Source organism: Lampetra planeri, chromosome 7, assembly GCF_965212315.1.
Source record: "Lampetra planeri chromosome 7, kcLamPlan1.2.h2, whole genome shotgun sequence".
Classification (NCBI taxonomy): domain Eukaryota; kingdom Metazoa; phylum Chordata; class Hyperoartia; order Petromyzontiformes; family Petromyzontidae; genus Lampetra; species Lampetra planeri.
Window position 1 is genome coordinate 11,119,517 of NC_136113.1, and position 24,186 is coordinate 11,143,702.

The 24,186-nt window shown below is 50.9% G+C and overlaps 1 protein-coding gene across 8 annotated transcripts in view; it reads right to left on the bottom strand.

Moving 5' to 3' along the window:
- Positions 1-24,186, bottom strand: part of LOC144719958 (uncharacterized) — a 53,315-nt gene that overhangs the window by 19,340 nt on the left and 9,789 nt on the right. For 2 of the 8 annotated variants that reach the window (XM_078596337.1, XM_078596333.1), the window contains exon 2: positions 11,873-11,946. The exons of 2 other annotated variants lie outside the window; for them this stretch is intronic. The gene's annotated coding sequence lies outside the window, so the exon portion shown is untranslated. Of the gene's footprint in view, positions 1-6,666; positions 6,793-11,341; positions 11,584-11,872; positions 12,951-24,186 lie in introns of those variants that run through there. 4 more of the 8 variants (XM_078596334.1, XM_078596332.1, XM_078596335.1 and 1 more) reach the window with 3 other exon arrangements.

The window sequence follows — 24,186 nt, forward strand, 5'->3', positions numbered from 1 at the left end:
TACTACCTAGGCTCACAACAACAACCACAGCGACTGCCGCCATTCGCCACGAAGTGGCAGTGACATTACCACGTGCTTGCACTTTGAGGCCACGTGAAGTGTCGAAGGCCCGCTGACAGGTCACGAGACAGACCCAGGTGCCATGGGTTGACTGACTGAGATGACTGGCAGATGCACCAGCTGTACCCCCCACTGTGCTGCATTTTAGCTGCTCGGCGTTTGACTAGTTGTGGCGAGCGTCGCTCCTCTGCCCTCCGTTGCTGTTGGAGGGCGACTGCCTCCAACTGCCCAGTAGCGTCCTTCACGAGCCTCCTCCACAGAGACCGATTTTGACACTGCTGGTACTAGTCATTGGCAAGTCCAATCAGCTATACATTCTTCTGTACCGCATCAGTCCATCTCTTCTCCAGCCCATGCTGCACACATTTAGCCCCCTCTATCCGGTCAAAGAGAAGCTGCTTGGGCATGCTTTTGCTGGGCATGCAGGCAACATGACCCAGCCAACGCAGCCTGAAGGGAATGTGCTCAACTCTTTCAAGGATTTGTGAGCTCCTCACACAATCCAACCTGGTTAAACCCAGGATCGATCGTAGGCAGGCTAGCATGAATGTTTCAAACTGATGCAGATGTTCCATTAGAGGGGTCCACGTTTCGCAAGCATAGAGAACAGAGGGCATGACTGTGGCTGAGATGACCCGAAGCTTCGCATGCAGCAACAGACCAGTTAGCTTCCACACGGCGTTATACAGGTGAAGGATAATACCGCTGAGACCTCTGCTGGCAAGATGGAGATGGCCACCAACACACTGCCCAAGCATGGAAACCTTTCCAACTTTCCAAGTAGAACAGGAAATGACTGACTCCTGGACACGGATATTTACCCGGGTTTGCCCACAATTATAAAGGCCCTTTATGGTTGCGAGCACAAGGTCAGGGGCCCAGGAAGCACAAAGAATAACCCAGAGTCCTGAACTATTGATGGTCTCATAGGCCTTGACCAGGTCGATAAAGTAGAGATGCAAGTCTTGCTGGAATTCCCTATACCTCTGCTGTAGCAGACAGCCAAAGAATCACTGGTCTACAAAAAAAAAACATTTTTTTCTGGCCTGGACTTTTGCAGCTGTTTTATACTAATTTCAGGGTGCTGATTCCAAATCTGATCTCAGATTTGCTCTATCACATCTCATTTTTATGCTATCGGCATACCCCATTTTCATTGATTTTACCCGAAATTAACACTGTCAGTTATGATTGCAAGTTGTTGCGACTCAGTGACTGCTTTAGTGTTAAAATATGGTGCTGTATTTTTAGGATAGTGTGTTTATAATATCATTTTATGTAGATATCCACATTTATTTAATATTTTTCTTCTGCAGTTTTAATTGAAAATGCAATATTTGATATCTCAAAAACCTGATGTGATAGACAAAAACTGATGCCAGATTTGGAATCAGCACCCCACAATTACCTTAAAACCGTTGGAATACCTTATGCCAGAAAAAGTGTGTTGGCCAGTGATATAGGACCACCCTGATCTCAAACCACATTGGGCCTCCGCAAGCCTCTCCTCGGTGTGTCTGGCAAGGCGATGTTGAATAATCCTTGCCAGGACATTTTCCGGCCCATTAAGGTGGAAGATGCCCCTCTGGTTGTTGCAATCAGTGCAACCACCCCCCCCCCTTCTTAAAGAGGGGAAACCCCCACCAGGGCATCCATACAATCCTGCGGAAAGCATTCTATGGCTCGAGGCAGCTGTAATGATGTAACCTTGTGTAGTCTGCACAGACGCCAGCCTCCCTCAGCAGTTCGATTGGTGCTTTACCTGGTCTCGGAATGTGAATTGCTATTTGCACCCCCTAAACAGATGATATACCAGCCAAGCACTCTCAGGGGGTGGCTACTTCGTCCAATATTTGAGGTACCGCAGCTCCAGCAGGGTCAACCCCCCATCATGCCCCATGATATCTGAGCTCAGGGATTTTACCTCCCTCAAGACCTCACAGAAATGTTCTGCAAATCTGCGAACCTGTTGTTGGGGCTCAAGAAATTGGATCACCACTCTTTCCCTGCAGGATGGTAATCAGAGTGGTGCTGAAAGTTGCCTTTGTATCGAGATGAAGAGTGATTTGTGATCAAGAGCTGCTGCGGCAGTTTCCATCTCTTCAGCAGTCCGCGATCACCACTCATCCTCGCAGCAACGCATGGCTCCTCATCCTTTGGATGTCTTGGGATGTCGGAGACGGTGGGAGTGGACCTGCCGCTTTCTCTGAGCTCACCGGAACACCTCCTTTCTTCAGCCAGGATTTTCCAGGGAGGTCTGGACTGCGTACCCAATGCGGCCAAAGCAGCTGCATGACCTACAGTCATAAAGCTCGGTCATTTCCCCTTTGGCATCAGGAGGCGGGGGGAACGACGCCAACCCCAGCTGTAAGCGTTGATTCATTCTCATTTGAAGATTTCATCAGCTAGCTGAGAACAAGCCAATGAGGATTTGAATAGGGTCGGAGGTGGATGCCCACAATTGCAGTGGGGAATGGCAGGAGGACCTTACAGATGACAACCTGACTGATTGCTAGTCAGTGGGCAGACAAGCTCCACAGTAGGTCCTGGTGTCAAGGACATGGGTCCTCATTCTCTGTTCCATCACTAAAGAGTCCAGATGTTCTTGCTGGGACATGGCATGCATGCACGATGTTATGGATGCACTGATGCTGGAACAGCATGTTGGTGATTACACGCCCATGGGCTGCACAGAAGTCTAGCAGCCTCCTACTGTTTTACTGAGCTGATCTCGCCGCACGCTGTCCAATCACTCTGGCCTAGATAACTGCATCGCATAGAGAAACACAGAGCAACACAACAACAACAGCCGCCATTCGCCACCAAGTGGCGGTGATGTCACCACTGCTCTTGTGCCAGGCCAGGTGCACTCTGAGGCCACGTGAAGTGTGGAAGGTTTTGGCAGCAGGTGACAGAACAAAGAAACCCCCCTCATAGCCTTAACAGACCTTTGGGGCAAGTGCTGATACTGAGCACCTATGAACGCCGACACTGCACACGAGGAGGTGGGTAGCCAGCACCATGCCCGGCCGCCTTTGTTATACACCACACCAGGTACTAGTTGAGGCCGAGTCAACCTAGGGGAGACCCAGGATCAGTTCAGATAATCGTCACTGGTGTTGGTCGCGAGCAGGAATCGGACTCGGGTCACCGGGTTCTTGTGCAGCGTGCTAACCACTGTGCCACCGCTCCCCACACAGACACATACCCCAATGAAGCCCTCATATATTGCTCATAGGAAATAAAAAAACCATATTGGTAATGCATCCCCATGTGTGCAATGGTGTAATGACCCTTTTAGCGCTGATTCGATTCGCGCTCACTTCTTCAGGAACGCATCTTGAGCGCTAAGCGAGGTCTGCCTGTACGCCGAGACAGACACACAGCCACACAAGTAAGGACACAACAGACTCGCAGATACACGATTACACCAACAGACACCCGCATCATAATAATTTATTTATTTAGCGATAAAAACCACACTGAAATGTAGGGCTCTTTATCATGAGGCCTTTTGGCGTCCTTTGGTCTAACACCGTTTGAGACGAGGATCGAAAGAAAGCTGTCTCTGGTGTGGACCAATCAGCTTAAAAAACAATACATATAGTACCAGAGTATGTTTTTTGTTTGCATTCTGACCACAAGTATTGTGGTTAATGCAGACATGATTCCTCGTAAAAAGGTTTCAGTTTGGTGTTTTTATATCTCAACACAGCTGTTTTGTTGCCAGAAAAAAAATGAAAAACCTATTCTCATAATAAAAAAAAACAAATTCAGCCAATGAATGAGTGTTTTAAAAAATACAAATAGGAGGAAACCGGAGCACCCAGATGAAAACCCACGCGTGTAGGGAGGGGGAAACACTCCATCCCCGTACAGATGGAACCAGATGGCGATTAGTCCACCTGCTGTAAGCCAGGGTGTGGCAACGTCCTCGACGGCCACGGGCAAGGGAGCGTCACAGGATTAGTGCGCGTCACCGCCCCTCGCCTCCACAATGGCGGCTAACAGACCACGTGCGTGGCCACCACCGCCGCCCGGCTAACTTGCACACGGATCCACAGGCACGCACGTGCAACACACCCGTACGTTAAGACAGCCGCACATACACACTCAGACACACATACACACGCGCGCGCAAAAATCGTAGGAGCACACAGGCACACACAAACTCCTAGCACACAGACAGCCATACACATGCGATACCAAGGTCCACCACCATTTAGACATACAGACTCACACACACACACAGAGACATACAGACTCACACACACACACAGAGACATACAGACTCACACACACACAGACATAGACTCACACGCACACACACAGAGACATACAGACTCACAGACACACAGACAGAGACATACAGACTCACACACACACACAGAGACATACAGACTCACAGACACACAGATAGAGACATACAGACTCACACACACACACAGAGACTCACAGACACACAGACAGAGACATACAGACTCACACACACACAGACACAGACTCACACACAGAGACATACAGACGCACAGACACAGACAGAGACATACAGACTCACACACAGACTATTGTGGAAAGTGCTGTTAGCAAGCACTTATTAAGGCCGCCACGAGACTTGATTGCTAGCTCCTTTCCTTAAGAGGCAACCCTTGGGGTAGCTAGCCTGTTAAGGATGGTGTGGCCGGTAGCGTACCCAACACACTGCACAAAGTAACCCCCTGGATATCTGAGATAAAGAGCTTCATAGCTCATCGGATTCCTCCAGTGTGAATAGATATTCTCTTCCGATTCTGATCTAAGTCTGAGTCAACCAAGAGGAAGCCCAGGAAATGCTCAACGATAAATGGCCACTGATGTTATCCGTGACCGGCAAAGAAAACTCAGGTTCCTGGGATTATAATAATGCAGTCCGCTAACCACTACGTCACTCCCCACACTCGTACACACAGGTTCACAGGAACACGCAAAGACAAAGATCCCCCTTATAGCCGTAGCAGACTGCTGGGGCAAGTGCTGTTAGCGAGCACCTATGAAGGCCGGCACGGCACACGAGGGGGTGGGTGGTCAGCACCCCGCCCGGCCGCCTTTGTCTCCCCAGTGGCGACATTTACACACCGCACCAGGTACTAATTTGAGGCTGAGTCGACCCAGGGGAGGCCCAGTACCGGTTCAGCTAACCGTCCCTGGTGTTGGTGGCCGTGAGCGGGAATCGAACTTGGGTTGCCGGGTTCGTAGCGCTTCAGCGCACTAACCACGACACGACCGCACCCCACCCGCAACAAACATGCACACGGACACCCACATATCGACTCATGCCCACCCACTCATCCCGTCAGATACACACGACTCTCACACACACACACAGACAAAGATCCCCCGTATAGCCTCAACAGACGTTTGGGCAAAGTGCTGTTAGCGAGCACCGATGAAGATTCGGCAATGTCACACGGACACATACACTCTGCCACGTGTACATACAGACAAAGAGACAGACACACACCGACAGTCCGATAGAGACAGATTCATTCACAGGCCCAATGACACACACAGACACAACATTCATTGCCCACTGTGAAATACACAGGCATGTACACAATGGCTCATTGGCACACACGTACACAATCAACACGGGCGACATGCACAAAGACATAAATATACGTACACGAACACACACGTATACACATAACACATAGCCACAACCACACACAAATAGACACACACACACACGCACTGACATACAAAGACATACGTACATACACCCACGTATATAAAACAAACTCACGCATAGTAACATACCTACGATACCCTAGACACAGGTACACACAGCCACATTTACAGACTCACAAAACAAAGACAAAGATCCCCCCCCCCCCCTTTAGCCTTGACAGACTGTTGGGGCAAGTGCTGTTCGCGAGCACCAACGAAGGCCAGCACGGCACACGAGGAAGTGAGTGGCCCAGCAGCACACTCCGGCCGCCTTTGTATTCCCCAGCGCTGATGCCTACCACAGGTACTCATTTATGGCTGAGTCGACCGAGGGGAGGCCCACGGCCAGCTCGGATAATCGTCGCCGATGCGCCAACCAAAGCGCCACCGCTCCCAATGTCACGACACGCACAGCCACCCAGACTCACAAAGACAAAGATGCCCCGCGTAGCCTCCAACAGACTGTCGGGGCAAGTGCTGTTAGCGAGCACCTAGGAAGCCCGGCAACGGTACACGAGGGGGTGGGGGTGGCTAGCACCCCACGCCCGGCCGCCTTTGTCTCTCCGGTGGCGATGTCATTTACGCGCCGCACAAGATATCGATTTGAGGCTGAGTCGACCTAGGGGAGGCCCAGGACTGGCTCAGAGAATCGTCACTGGCAGTTGTCCGTGAGCGGGGATCGAACTCGGGCCGCCTGGTTGCGCTAACCACTGCGCCACCGCTCCCCCGTACGGACACGTACACACACGCGCAGCGAAATACAAATTCACAGGCACTCACACAAAGACACATACAGCCACATACACACAAAGACACGGGCACGTACAGCCCCGGAGGCAAAGACAAAGATCCCCCGTATAGCCTTCACAGACTGCTGGGGCAAGTGCTGTTAGCGAGCACCTGTGAAGGCCGGATGGGCCCAAGAGGGGGTTGGTAGCCAGCCAGCATCCCACGCCCGGCCTCCTTTGTCTCCCCAGTGGCGATGTTTACATACGGCACCAGGTACTCATTTGAGGTCGAGTCGACCTAGGGGAGGGCCCAGAACCGGTTCAGATAATCGTCACTGGTGTTGACCGTGAGCGGGAATCGAACCCGGATCTCTAACCGCTACACACAGACATACAGACACACACAGACTCACACACACACACAGAGACATACAGACACACACACACAGACATACACTCACACACACACACAGACATACAGACTCACACACACACAAAGACATACTGACTCACACACACACACAAAGGCATACAGACTCTCACACACACAAAGACATACAGACTCACACACACACAGACATGACTCACATACACACAGAGACATACAGACTCACACACACACAGAGACATACAAACCCACATACACAGAGACATACAGACTCACAGACACACACACACAGACATACAGACTCACACACACACAGACATACAGACTCACACAGAGACATAGACTCACACACACACAGACATACAGACTCACATACACACACAAATACATACAGACTCACACACACAGAGACATACAGACTCACACACACAGAGACATACAGACTCACACACACACAGACATGCAGACTCACACACACAGACATACAGACTCTCACACACACAGAGACATACAGACTCACACACAGAGACATAGACTCTCACACACACAGACATACAGACTCACACACACACATACACAGAGACACACACACACAGAGACATACAGACTCACACACACAGAGACATACAGACTCACACACACACAGACATGCAGACTCACACACACAGACATACAGACTCTCACACACACAGAGACATACAGACTCACACACAGAGACATAGACTCTCACACACACAGACATACAGACTCACACACACACATACACAGACACAGACATACAGACTGAAACACACACACAGAGACATACAGACTCACACACACACAGACATACAGACTCACACACACACAAAGACATTCGGACTCACACACACAAACATACAGACTTACACACACACACAGAGACATACAGTCAAACACACAAAGACATCCAGACTCACACACACACAGACATGACTCACATACACACAGAGACATACAGACTCACATATACACACACAGAGACATACAGACTCGCACAGAGACATGCAGACTCACACACACACACACACAGAGACATACAGACTCACACACACACAGACTCACACATACACAGACATACAGACTCACATACACACGCAGACATACAGACTCACACACACACAGAGACATACAGACTCACACACACACACAGACATACACACAGAGAGACATACAGACTCACACACACACACACACAGAGACACACAGATTCACACACACACAGACATACAGACTCACATACACAAGCAGACATACAGACTCACACACACACAGAGACATACAGACTCTCACACACACAGACATACAGACTCTCACACACACAGACATACAGACTCACACACACACATACACAGAGAGACACACACACAGACATACAGACTCACACACACACAGAGACATACAGACACACACACACAAAGACATACAGACTCACACACACACATACACAAAGACATACAGACTCACACACACACACACACAGAGACATGCAGAGTCACACACACACAAAGACATACAGACTCACACACACACACATACATACAGACTCACACAGAGACATGACTCACATACACACAGAGACATACAGACTCACACACACACAGACATACAGAGTAACACACACACAGACATACGGACTCACACACACAGCGACATACAGACTCTCACACACACACAGAGACATACAGACATACAGACTCTTACACACACACAGACATACAGACTCACACACAGAGACATAGACTCACACACACACAGACATACAGACTCACACACACACACCGAGACATACAGACATACAGACTCACACACACACAGAGACACACAGACTCACATACACACAGAGACATACAGACTCACACACACACACAGATATACAGACTCACACACACACAGACATACTGACTCACACACAGACATACAGACTCACACACAGAGACATACAGACTCACACACACACATAGACATACAGACTCACACACACGCACAGACATAGACTCACACACACACAGACATAGACTCACACACACACAGAGACATACAGAATCACACACACAGACATAGACTCACACACACACACAGACATAGACTCACACACACACACAGACATACAGACTCACACACACACAGACTCACACACACAGACTCACACACACAGACATACTCACACACACAGAGACATAGACTCACACACACACAGACATACAGACTCACACACGCACACAAAGACAGACTCAAACACACACACACAGAGACAGACTCACACACACAGAGACATAGACTCACACACACACACAGACATACATACACACACACACTCACACACACACAGATACATACAGACTCACACACACACACAGAGAGAGACTCAAACACACACAGACATACAGACTCACACACATACAGAGACATACAGACTCACACACACACAGAGACATACATACTCACTCACACACACAGACAGGCATCCACACAGCAACACACACACACAAAGACACAGATCCCCCGTATAGCCTTCACATACTGTTGGGGCAAGTGCTGTTAGCGAGCACCTATGAAGCCCGACACGGCACACGGGGGGCGGGGTGGCCAGCACCACGCACGGCCGCCTTTGTCTTCCCCAGTGATGACGTTTCAGACACCGCGCCAGGTACTCGTTTGAGGCCGAGTCGACCTAGGGGTCGCCCAGGACCTCGTTCAGATAATCGTGACTGGCGGTGTTGGCCATGAGCGGGAATCGAACCCGGATCGCCAGGTTCGTAACGCAGCGCGCTACGACACACACATACACACTCACATCACATACACACTCACATCACATACACACACATCACACACATCACATACACACATCACATACACACACACATATACACTCACATCACATACACACACACACATACACACTCACATCACATACACACTCACATCACATACACACACATCACACACATCACATACACACATCACATACACACACACATCACATACACACTCACATCACATACACACACATCACACACATCACATACACACATCACATACACACACACATACACACTCACATCACATACACACTCACATCACATACACACTCACATCACATACACACTCACATCACATACACACTCACATCACACACATCACATACACACATCACATACACACACACATACACACTCACATCACATACACACATCACATACACACACACACATCACACACATCACATACACACATCACATACACACACACATACACACTCACATCACATACACACACACACATCACATACACACACACACACACATCACACACATCACATACACACATCACATACACACACACATCACATACACACACACATACACACTCACATCACATACACACACACACACACATCACATACACACACACACACATCACATACACACTCACATCACATACACACTCACATCACATACACACACATCACATACACACACACACACACATCACATACACAAACACATCACATACACACTCACATCACATACACACTCACATCACATACACACATCACATACACACACACACATCACATACACACACATACACACATCACATACACACACACATCACATACACACATCACATACACACACATCACATACACACTCACATCACATACACACTCACATCACATACACACTCACATCACATACACACATCACATACACACACACACATCACATACACACACATACACACATCACATACACAAACACATCACATACACACATCACATACACACACATCACATACACACTCACATCACATACACACTCACATCACATACACACTCACATCACATACACACATCACATACACACACACACATCACATACACACACATACACACATCACATACACACACACATCACATACACACACATACACACATCACATACACACATCACATACACACATACACACACATCACATACACATATCACATACACACATCACATACACACATCACATACACACATCACATACACACACACATCACATACACACACATACACACATCACATACACACATCACATACACACACGGAGACTCGCATACATCCCATCAGACAGCCACACACAGAAACCACAATCACATTTAAAGCAATGGCAAAGGTCCCCCGTGTAGCCCTCGCTGGCTTTTGGGGCAAGTGCCGTATACAGACTCGCATACACACACAGAGACACAGACAGGCATTCAGACAAATACACACAAAGACACATACAGCCACACACACAGTACAGAGACACAGACACAAACATACACAATGACTCACAGACACACACACATATATGCAAAGCCACATACACACACAGGCTGACATACAAAACACAAAGATCCCCCGTATAGCCTTAACAGACTGTAGGGGCAAGTGCTGTCAGCGAGCACCTATGAAGACCGGCACGGCACACGAGGGGGTGGGTCGCCAGCACCACGCCCGGCCGCCTTTGTCTCCCTCGCGGCGATGTTTCACAACACCGCACTCATTTGAGGCCGAGTCGACCTAGGGGAGGGCCGTAGGACCGGTTCAGACAATCGTCAACCGGTTGTTGGCCGCACCACGCCCGGCCGCCTTTGTCTCCCTCGCGGCGATGTTTCACAACACCGCACTCATTTGAGGCCGAGTCGACCTAGGGGAGGGCCGCAGGACCGGTCCAGACAATCGTCAACCGGTTGTTGGCCGTGAGAGCGAGAATCGAACCCGGGCAGGCGGGTTCGTAGCGCTAACCACTGCGCCACCGCTCCCCACACGGAACATCAGACACTCACAAAGACACACACGGAGACATGACACACACACAGACACACAGACTCACATACAAAGACAAAGATCCCCCGGATAGCCCTATACAGACTGTTGGGTCAAGTGCTGTTGGCACACACACACACAAACACAGGCAGCGAGGCACAGATACTTACAGGCACATGCACGTCGAGGGTGATGGTGGTTGTAGCTTGTGATGATGGTGATGATGTTTGCCCGGGAGGGAAGGCTGAGAGTAGGAGGAGGAGGTTGATGGTGGTGATGGTGGAAGGGGGTAGGGGAGGGGTTAATAGAACGTGGGGTGGCGCTGGGCGGAGTTAAACTCGAGCACACACACACGCGTGTGTGTGTGTGTGATAGCGTGTGTGTGTGTGCACATCAGCCTTCCCCATCCCCCACACACACACCAACCCACTCACACTACGTGCAACCACTGTGTACACACACACACACCAACAGTCACACACACACACACTCACACAGTCACACACACACACACAGTCACACACACACAGTCACTCACACAGTCACACACACAGTCACACACACAGTCACACACACAGTCACACACACAGTCACACACACACAGTCACACACACTCACTCACACACAGTCACACACACCCACTCACACACACACACTCACACAGTCACACACACACACAGTCACACACACTCACTCACACACAGTCACACACACCCACTCACACACACACACTCACACAGTCACACACACACACAGTCACACACACACAGTCACTCACACAGTCACACACAGTCACTCACACAGTCACACACACACACAGTCACACACACTCACTCACACACAGTCACACACACCCACTCACACACACACACTCACACAGTCACACACACACACAGTCACACACACACACTCACTCACACACACACAGTCACACACACAGTCACTCACACAGTCACACACACAGTCACACACACCCACTCACACAGTCACACACACACACAGTCACACACACTCACTCACACACAGTCACACACACCCACTCACACACACACACTCATACACAGTCACAACAACAACCGCCATTCGCCACTAAGTGGCGGTGACGTCACCACGACGCTTGTGCCAGGCCAAGTGCACCTTGAGGCCACACACACACAGTCACACACACCCACTCACACTACAGGCAACCACTGTGTACACACGCACCAACAGTCACACACACCCACTCATACAGTCACACAAACACACAACAACAACCGCCATTCGCCACTAAGTGGCGGTGACGTCACCACGACGCTTGTGCCAGGCCATGTGCACCCTGAGGCCACGTGAAGTGTCGAACGCCCGCTGGCAGGAGGTCACGGGGCAGACCCAGGTGCCACGGGTCGACTGACCGAGATGACCGAGACGAGTGGCTGATGCACCACCTGTGCCCCCTACTGTGCCAACTTGCTGTGCTTTAGCCACCCAGCGCTCCGCTCGTTGTTGTGAGCGTCGCTCCTCCGCCCTCCGTTGTTGTTGGAGGGCGACTGCCTCCAACTGCCCAGTAGCGTCCTTCACGAGCCTCCTCCACTGAGGCCGATCTTGACACCGCTGGTACCAGTCATCGGCAAGTCCACTCAGCTCCACGTCACCACACACACTCACACACACCCACTCACACACAGTCACACACACCCACTCACACACACCCACTCACACACAGTCACACACACCCACTCACACACCAACAGCCAAACCCACCCACTCTCACACTACAGGCAACCACTGTGTACACACACACTAACAGTCACACACACATACAGGCAACCACTGTATACACACACTAACAGTCACACACACTACAGGCAACCGCTGTATACACACACTAACAGTCACACACACTACAGGCAACCACTGTATACACACACACTAACAGTCACACACACTACAGGCAACCGCTGTATACACACACTAACAGTCACACACACTACAGGCAACCACTGTATGCACACACACTAACAGTCACACACACTACAGGCAACCACTGTATACACACACTAACAGTCACACACACTACAGGCAACCACTGTATGCACACACACTAACAGTCACACACACTACAGGCAACCACTGTATACACACACTAACAGTCACACACACTACAGGCAACCACTGTATGCACACTAACAGTCACACACACTACAGGCAACCACTGTATACACACTAACAGTCACACACACTACAGGCAACCACTGTACACAGCCCAACACTCACACTACAGGCAACTACTGTGTACACACACACACACACACCGAAAGTCACACCCACACACTACAGGCAACCACTGTACACCCACTAACAGTCACACACACTACAGACAACCACTGTACACACCCCAACACTCACTCACACTACAGGCAACCACTGTGTACACACACACACCGAAAGTCACACACACACTACAGGCAACCACTGTACACAGCCCAACACTCACTCACCGACAGGCAACCACTGTACACACACTAACAGTCACACACACTACAGGCAACCACTGTACACAGCCCAACACTCACTCACATTACAGGCAACTACTGTGTACACACACACACCGAAAGTCACACCCACACACTACAGGCAACCACTGTACACAGCCCAACACTCACTCACACTACAGGCACCCACTGTGTACACACACACACACACACCGAAAGTCATACACACACACTACAGGCAACCACTGTACACACACACTAACAGTCACACACACTACAGGCAACCACTGTACACAGCCCAACACTCACTCACACTACAGGCAACCAGTGTGTACACACACACAAAGTCACAAACCCACTCACACGTGACATGCAACCACTGTATACACAAAGATAAGGACAAAGATCCCCCGTATAACCTTCGCAGACTGTAGGGGAAGTGCTGCTAAGAAGAAGGGTGGGTGGTGACCAGCTGATGTTTACACACCACACCAGAGAAACTCATTTAAGTTAAGGCTGAGTCAACCTAGGGGAGGCACGGGACCGGATCAAATATCCGATATTGGTTTGTGAGTGAGAATCGAACTCGGATTGCCGTGTTCTCGGAGTGCAGTACGCTTACCACTGCGCCACCGCTCCCCGATGTGTACACACAAGCACAATATATATACACACACACAAGCACAATATATATACACACACACATATTCAGCCATTGTGTACAGACACAGGCACAAAGGGGTTGTGTGACCGGCACCAATGCCTGACCGCCTGTCTTCCCGGTACACATTTACGTTGACAAAAAATGAACCATGCTCCCACTTAAGGCTGAGTCGACCTAGGCGAGACCCAGGAACCGGTTCAAATATTCACCACTGACATTGGTCGTGAGCAGGAATCGAACCCGGGTGGCCCGGGTTTGTGGTGCCAGCGACCAGAGAAAAGACAAGGACACACAGTCACACAGTCACACAGACGAGCACAGTGTACACGAACGACACTCACATGTACACATCTCATACACGTAGAACAGCCTAAAATACACACACCCAGTCTAGACACCGCTATACGCCGAACCACGCATACGAAGGCACAACCGCGGTTCACCACGACGTGTGTGTGGTGACGCCATCGCGACGCTTGTGCCATGCTAGGTGCACTTAGAGGCCACATCAAATGTCGAAGGCATGCTGGCAGGAGGTCAGGGAACAGACCCAGGTGACATGGGTTGACAGACTGTGATGACTGGCAGATGGACACAAACTGTGCTCCCCCCACTGTGACAACGCTGCGCTTTAGTCGCCCGGCGCTCCGCTCGTTGTTGTGAGCGTTGCTCCTCTGCCCTCTGTTGTTGCTGGAGGGCGACTGCCTCCAACTGCCCAGTAGCGTCCTTCACGAGCCTCCTCCTCCACAGAGGCCGATCTTGACACTTCTGGTACCAGTCATCACCAAGTCCAATCAGCTCAACATCAGTCCATGTCGTCTCGAGCCCATTCCAAGCCTGTTTGGCCCCATCTATCTGGCCGAACAGAAGCAGCCTGGACATTCGGTGGCTGGACATGCAGGCTACATGACCCAGCCATGTAACCTTGCTTGCAGGAGGAGCTCACTGATGGGACCGTGTCCAGATCTTTCAAGGGTCTGTGAACTCCTCACACAATCCAGTCACGTTATACCCATGACGGATCGTAAGCAGGCTAGCCTCAATGTTTCAAACCGGCAGCAGATGTTCCTTCAGAAGGCATAACTGTGGCCGAGAAGACTCAGAGCTTTGTATGGAGCAACAAGCCAGGTAGCTTCCACACAGCATTACACAGTTGATGAAAAGATAATGCCAATGAAAAGGAGCGAGACCTCAGCTGCCAAACCGGAGCTGGTCACAAGCACACTGCCCAACTACGGAAACTTATCCACTCTCTCCACAACTGCCCCATCACTAATGGGGAGTTGAAGGAGGGGAGCATTTGGCGACATAACATACCCAGGCAGGTGCTTTGTTTGTGCGACTGATGGCAAAGCCCCATCTCTTCGCAGCATGCTTCAGGTTCAGCAGGTAGCATCTCCAACTTCTTCTCAGAGTAGGCAGCAATAACCAGATTATCCGCATACACAATATGGTTGACCAAAAGGGAGCCATCCCTTGATCGCATCTGGTCAGCCTTCCATCGTTTTATACAAAATTCCACAGGGACCATCCATGGAAAGCTTCTTGATCTACACGGTCAAAGGCGATGTTAAATAGAAACGAGGCCAGAGGACATCCCTGTTGCATTCCAAGGTGGACAGAAAATGGCTCCAACACCCGGACACGCAACTTTACCAGGGCCTGGCCACCATCATGAAGGTCCTTCATGATTATGAGCAAATGGTCTTAGGCTCCAAAAGCATGAAGAATAACCAAGAACCCTGGCCTATTGATAGTATCATAGGCCTTGACCAGGTCAATAAAACAGAAATGCAGGTCCTGTTTAAATTATTTTCACATCTGCTGTAGCATATGGAGAGAGAAAATGGCGTCCGTGCAGGACGCCCCAGTCTGAAACCACATTGGGGCTCCGCAAGATTCTCCTCAGCATGTCTGGCAAGACGATATTGAATAATTCCTACCATGACCTACCACACTGAGAGAGATCCCCCAGTTGTTGTTGTCGCAATCAGTGCGGTCCCTCCTTCAAAGCCGGCGAAACTCCTCCTGCGGACCAGCCGTAGTGATCAGGCAGTCTGCATACAAACGCAACCCTACTTCAGCAATTTGCTTAAGAGGTAATTTCTTCCCGGCACTTTACATGGTCTTGGGCTCTGGATCACCCTTGGCACTTCCTCAACACATGGCACATCAGCCAGCCACTCACAGGGGAGCAGCTACTTGATCCCATATTTGAGGCACTCCAGCCCCAGCAGGATCAACCCCACCTTGACCCATGCTGCTATGCCCGCTGAGGGGGTTCCTCTCCCCCAAGACCTTATGGAAATGTTGAGCAAACCTGAAAACCAGTTCATGGGGGTCGGAGATTGGATAAACATTTTTCCCTTAAGGATGGTGATAGGTGTTGTGGTGCAAGTACATTTTTTGATGGAATTAAAGAGTAATTTGACCCTCCAACGGGGGGCTGCCGTAAGCCTCTTCATTCTCCGATGTGGGTTGTTGTAGGTGGTGTGAGTGGGCCTGCCGTGTTCTTTCAGCGAACCGGGACACCTCCTCTATCAGCCAGGTTCTCTGTACCCAATGCAGCCATTACAGCTGCATGAGTCAGAGTCCTTAACCTAGCTCATTTCTCCTCCGAATCAGGAGGGAGGACAATGCAAACCCCAGCTGCAAGCCATGATGACATTCTTGCTGGGCAATCTTCATCAGCTAGCCGAGACCAGGCGATTGTGGATTTGAATAGGATCCTAGATGGATGCCTACAACCGCAGTGGAAATATGGCAAGCACCCTTTACAGATGGTCAGTGAGCAGATCAGCTCCACCGTAGGTCCTGGTGTCAAGGACATGAGCCTGCATTAGCTGCTCCATAACTATGTAGTCCAGCAGATGTTCTTGCTTGGACCCGGTGTGCATCCAGGTTGTTGTGTGGATGAGCTCATGCCAAAGCAGCATTTCAGTTATGACAAACTCATGGGTTGCACAGAAGCAGAGCAGCCTCCTCCCATTGTTATTGAGCTGATCTGGCCCATGCCTTCCGATTACTCCAGCCTACCTGCTTATGTCATGTCCCACTCAGGCATTAAAGTCGCCCAACAATATGACTCCCAAAGGGCCACTTAGACAGCACCTGGGACAGGAGGTATAAGACATCTGACTCATCAGCCTTTCCTGCATCCCTCCACTGATGTTTGTCATCACCACCATTCCTCGCCTCCTGTTGATTGGGAAGCGAGCCCGCAGCAGTAAGGAACTCAGAACTTCCTAGACCTTGTCGAAGAAGAGCCACTCCCTATTGTTAGGTAGTTTCCTGCCCAGGGTGGAGGACTGTGCATCGCTAATGGTGACTGGAGCCAGTATTTCACAGAGGTTCAAGCAGCCTTGTCGAAGAAGAGCCACTCCCTATTGTTAGGTAGTTTTCCTGCCCAGGGTGGAGGACTGTGCATCGCTAATGGTGACTGGAGCCAGTATTTCACAGAGGTTCAAGCAGCCTTGTCGAAGAAGAGCCACTCCCTATTGTTAGGTAGTTTCCTGCCCAGGGTGGAGGACTGTGCATCGCTAATGGTGACTGGAGCCAGTATTTCACAGAGGTTCAAGCAGCCTCGTAGAAGAAGAGCCACTCCCTATTGTTAGGTAGTTTCCTGCCCAGGGTGGAGGACTGTGCATCGCTAATGGTGACTGGAGCCAGTATTTCACAGAGGTTCAAGCAGCCTTGTCGAAGAAGAGCCACTCCCTATTGTTAGGTAGTTTCCTGCCCAGGGTGGAGGACTGTGCATCGCTAATGGTGACTGGAGCCAGTATTTCACAGAGGTTCAAGCAGCCTTGTAGAAGAAGAGCCACTCCCTATTGTTAGGTAGTTTCCTGCCCAGGGTGGAGGACTGTGCATCGCTAATGGTGACTGGAGCCAGTATTTCACAGAGGTTCAAGCAGCCTTGTCGAAGAAGAGCCACTCCCTATTGTTAGGTAGTTTCCTGCCCAGGGTGGAGGACTGTGCATCGCTAATGGTGACTGGAGCCAGTATTTCACAGAGGTTCAAGCAGCCTTGTAGAAGAAGAGCCACTCCCTATTGTTAGGTAGTTTCCTGCCCAGGGTGGAGGACTGTGCATCGCTAAAGGTGACTGGAGCCAGTATTTCACAGAGGTTCAAGCAGTATTGGTCTAGCTCCCGACAAAGGAATGGCAGCCTCTCCTCCTCCTCCAAAGTGAGTGTTTGAGCATTCCACGTGGCCAGCCGCAGTAGTTGCTTTCTGTTTTTGGAGGAATCCCGGGGGAGGGGGGGTGGGTGGGGGTGGCGGGAACAGTCACCTGGCTCTGCCAATTGGGGTTTGGTCAAAAGACGTCATAACGCCTTTCCCCCTGGGGGAATTGTTGCAACATGGAGGGGTTACCAGGCCCCTTGTACACACTAATCAAACTACAAAGATCCCCGAATTGTCTGTAGCAGAATGTTGGGGCAAGTGCTGTTAACGAGCACTTATGAAGGCTGGCATGGCACACGAGGGGGTGGGTGGTCAGCACCATGCCTAATCGCCTTTGTCTCGCCAATATTAATGTTTACGCACAACACCTGGTACTAATTTCAAGCTAAATCGACCTAGGGGCCCAAGACTTGTTCAGGCCCAAGACCAGTTAAAATGTTCACCACTGATATTGGCCATGAGCAGGAATCGAACTCAGGTCGCCAGGTTCTTAGCTCAGTGCGCTAACCACTGTGCCACCACTTCCCACAAAGACGCAGTCCCAACGCACCCACGTATACCAAACCATGAGCTACGTACACACACATGCACCCACTCCAACACAATCACGGTTCACACAGACAAGTGCATACAACCAAAGGCTGTGTATACATATTGAACTTCTTTCACACCATACATAGCCTACCTTGCTAATCGGAAGTGACACACACCCCACAGTCACACACACCCACACCTGCAACCACGGTGTATATATATACACACCTAACCATAGTCCCAACACACGCCTTTGAAAAAACCAGTCCATCCAAACACCCACATAAACACATATATACACCCACGTAAGATACAACACCTACGGTCTACATAGGCAATCACACAACTAGTCCACACACTAACACACACACTGTCCACACGCATAAACACCGAGTCCACACTCCACATACACCCTCATACACATACCCAACAAAGACAAAGATCCCCCGTAAAGCCTTTACAGACATTTGGGGCAAGTGCTGTTAGCGAGCAGCTATGAAAGCCAGCACGGCACACGAGGGGATGGGTGACCAGGACCACGAACAGCTGACTTTGTCTCCCTAGTGGTGATATTTACATATTGGACTAGGTGTCCATGAGGCTGAGTAGACCGAGGTGAGGCACAGGACCAGTTCAGATAATCGTCACCGGGTTGTAGCGCAGCGTGCTAACCACTGCACCACCGCTCAAAATACACCGTACAAAAGACAAAGATCCCCCGTATAGCCTTAACAGACTGTTGGGGCAAGTGCTGTTAGCGAGCAGCTATGAAAGCCAGCACGGCACACGAGGCTGGTGGCTAGCTAGCACCGTGCCCGGCCGCCTTTGTCTCCCCACTGGCGAGTTTTAAACATCGCACCATTTTAAGCCGAGTCATCCTGCTCATGGCCAATATCAGGACCGATTCAGATCAACGTCCCTGGTGTTGGCCATGAGCAGGAATCGAACTCGGTTCACCCAGTTTGTGGTGCATCGTGGTAGCCGTTGCAATACCGCTCTTCTCCACATACAGACACCTACACACCTGCCCAACCAACCACATTCACACACCAAATTACCCTCCACACATACCCAACAACCACAATCACACACACACACCAACCTACCCTCCACATACACACACCCAGACACATACCTAACAAAGACAAAGACCCCCGTATAGCCTAAACAGACTGTTGGGGCAAGTTCTGTGAGCCAACACCACCTACATTCACACACACACCAACCCACCCTCCCACATACACGAACTCACACACACAACAACCGCCATTTGCCACTAAGTTGCGGTGACGTCACCACAGCGCTTGTGCCAGGCTATGTGCACATTAAGGCCACGTGAAATGTCGAACACCCACTGGCAGGAGGTCACGGAACAGACCCAGGTGCCACGGGTTGCCTGACTGATATGACTGGTCGATGCACCACCTGTACCCCCTACTGTGCTAACTTGCTGTGATTTAGCCACCCGGTTCTCCGCTCGTTGTTGTGAGCGTCGCTCCTCCCCCCTCCGTTGTTGTTGGAGGGCGACTGCTTCCAACTGGCCAGTAGCGTCCTTCACGAGCCTCCTCCACTGAGGCCGATCTTGACAGCGCTGGTAGCGGTCTCCGGCAAGTCCACTCAGCTCCACATCCTCGTGTACCGCATCAGTCCATCTCTTCTCCAGGCCATGTCGTGCCCGTTTAGCCACTTCTATACGTCCAAACAGAAGCTGATTGGGAATGCGGTGGATGGGCATGTGGGCGACATGACCCAGCCAACGCAGCCCTTACCCGCCCGAGGAGCTCCCTGATGAGAATGTGTCCAGATCTTTTAAGGATTTGTGAGCTCACACAATCCAGACTGGTTAAACCCAGAATGGATCTAGGGTAGGCCAGCCTAAATGTTTCTAACCGGCGAATATGTTCCATTAGGGGGGTCCACGTTTCGCAAGCGTGGAGATGGGAGGGAATGACCGTGGCCGAGAAGACCTGAAACTTCGTGCGGAGCGACAGACCAGGTAGCTTCCACACAGCGTTACGCAACCGATGAAAAGATAATGCCACTCGACTGATTTGGAGTGAGACCTCTGATGTCAAACCGGAGCCGGTCATGAGCACACTGCCCAGGTATGAGAAACTCTCCACTCTCTCCACAACTGCCCCATCACCAATTGGGAGTTGTGGGGGTGGAGGGTCCGATGGTACAAAATACCCAGGCAGGTGCTTTGTTTTGGTGGGGCTGATGGTAAGGCCCCGCCTCTTAGTGGCAAGCTCCAGGTTCAGCAGCAGCGTCTCCAACTCCTCCTCTGAGTGAGCAGCAATTACCAGATCATCGGCATATATAATGTGGTTGACCAATAGGGAGCCATCCCTTGATCACACCAGGGCATCGATCAGCCTCCCATTGTGTCTGTACCAGGTGGAAATTCCTCTGGTACAACCACCGAAGGCTTTACGAACTACTTGATCGAAAAATATGTTAAATAATGTGGTAGCCAGAGGATATCCCTGTCGCACTCCAAGGTGAACAGGGAATGGCTCCGACTCCCGGCCACCTAGTTTTACCCGGGTCCGCGCACCATCATGAAGGTTCTTAATGATCGTGAGCAGAGGGTCAGGGACTCCGAAAGCACGAAGAATAACCCAGAGCCCAGGCCTACTGATGGTATAATAGGCCTTGACCAGGTCAATAAAGCAGAGATGTAGGTTTTGTTGGAATTTCCTACACCTCTGCTGTAGCAGACGGACAGAAAATATGGCATCTGTGCAGGATCGCCCTTTCCAGAAACTGCATTGGGGCTCTGCAAGCCTCTCCTCAGAGTGAGATGCCCCTGTAGTTGTTACAGTCTGTGCGGTCCCCCTTCTTAAAAAGGGGGACCCACCAGGGCATCGTTCCAATCCTGCGGAACCCGTCCAGTGGTCCAGACTGTTGTTATGATGTCATGTAGGGCAGTCTGTGCCCAAACGCCACCCTCCCTAAGCATTTCGCTTGGGAGATCATCTCTGCCCGGTGCCTTTCCTGGTCTCAGACTCTGGATCGCCTTCAGTACTTCCTCAAGTGATGGCACCTCAGCCAGCCACTCACAGGGGGTGACTTCTTCTTCCAATAGTTGAGACACTGCAGCCCCAGCAGGGTCATCCCCACTTTGTCCCATGATGTTTTCCAGGCTGAGGGATTTCCCCTCCCCCAGGACCTCGTAAAAATGCTCAGCAAATCTGCAAACCTGTTCTTGGGGGTCGGAGATTCGACCACCGTTCTTTCCCCTAATGATAGTAATAGGTGTGGCAGTGCAGGTTACTTTTTTATGGAGTTAAATAGCGTTTTGTGATTGCGGGCCATTGAGGCAGACTCCATCTCCTCAGCAACCCGCGACCACCACCCATCCTTGCAGTGCCTTATGGCTCTCCGAACCTCCGAGCGAAGGCTGCGGTAAGCCTCCTCATTCTCTGACGTGGGGTGCTTGTAGACGATGAGAGTGGGACTGTCGCTTTTTCTCAGCCAGCCTGAAAACCTCCTCTGTCAGCCAGGGTCTCTGAGGAGGTCTGGACCATGTACCCAAAGCAGCCATTGCAGCTGCATGAGCCACAGTCCTAAACCTCGCCCATTTCTCCTCGACATCTGGAGGAGTGGGGGACGATGCCAACCCCAGCCGCAAGCAATGATGAAATTCTCGCTTGCAACTTTCATCAGCTAGCTGAGACCAGACCACTTTGGGTTTGAATGGAGTCCTGGGTGTACACCCACCACCGGAGTGGAAGAATGGCAGGCGCATCTTACAGATGACAAGTCAATGGTCAGTGGGCAGATAAGCTCAACGGTAGGTCCTGGTGTCAAGGACATGGGCCTGCATCCGCTGTTCCGTCACTATGTAGTCGAGCAGATGTTCTTGCTCGGACCCGGCATGTATCCATGATGTTGTGTGGATGCGCCGATGCCGGAACAGCGTGTTGGTAATTACAAGCCCATGGGCTACACAAAAATCTAGCAGCCTCCATCCGTTGTTATTGAGCTGATCTGGCCCATGCCTTCCAATCACTCGAGACCAGGTGCCAGCATCATGGCCAAGTCGGGCATTGAAGTCACCCAACAAGATGACTCTATCCCGAGGGGCCACTTTAGCTAGCACCTGTGACGGGAGGTCAAAGAAGGCATCTGACTCATCGGCCTTGCCTGCATCCCTCCACGGATATTCATCTTCAGTGGGGGTATAAGTAACCACGACCACCACTCCTCGCTTCCGGCTGATAGGTAGGCGAGCCCAAAGTAGCCTGGGGCTTACCGCTTCCCACACCTCACCCCCACACTCCCACGCCCCCTTCATTATTTTGTTCAGAAGAAGAGCCACTCCCTGTTGTTTGGCAGTCTCCTGCTCTGACTAGAGGACTGTCCACCCCTCATGGTGGCAGGAGCCAGAGCCGGTCCACCGGACCTTCTGAATACCACAGAAATCCAGGCGGTACCGGTCCACCTCCTGACAGAGGAGTGGCAGCCTCTCCTCCGCAGTGAGCGTTCGAACATTCCACATGGCCAACTGCAGTGGTTTTTTGTTGTTTCTGGAGGAGCCCCGAGGGTAAGGATTCAGTCTCCTGGCTTCGCCAAATGAGGTTTGGCCAGGAGACGTCATAGATGCCTGTCCCCCCGGGGCCGCCGGCAC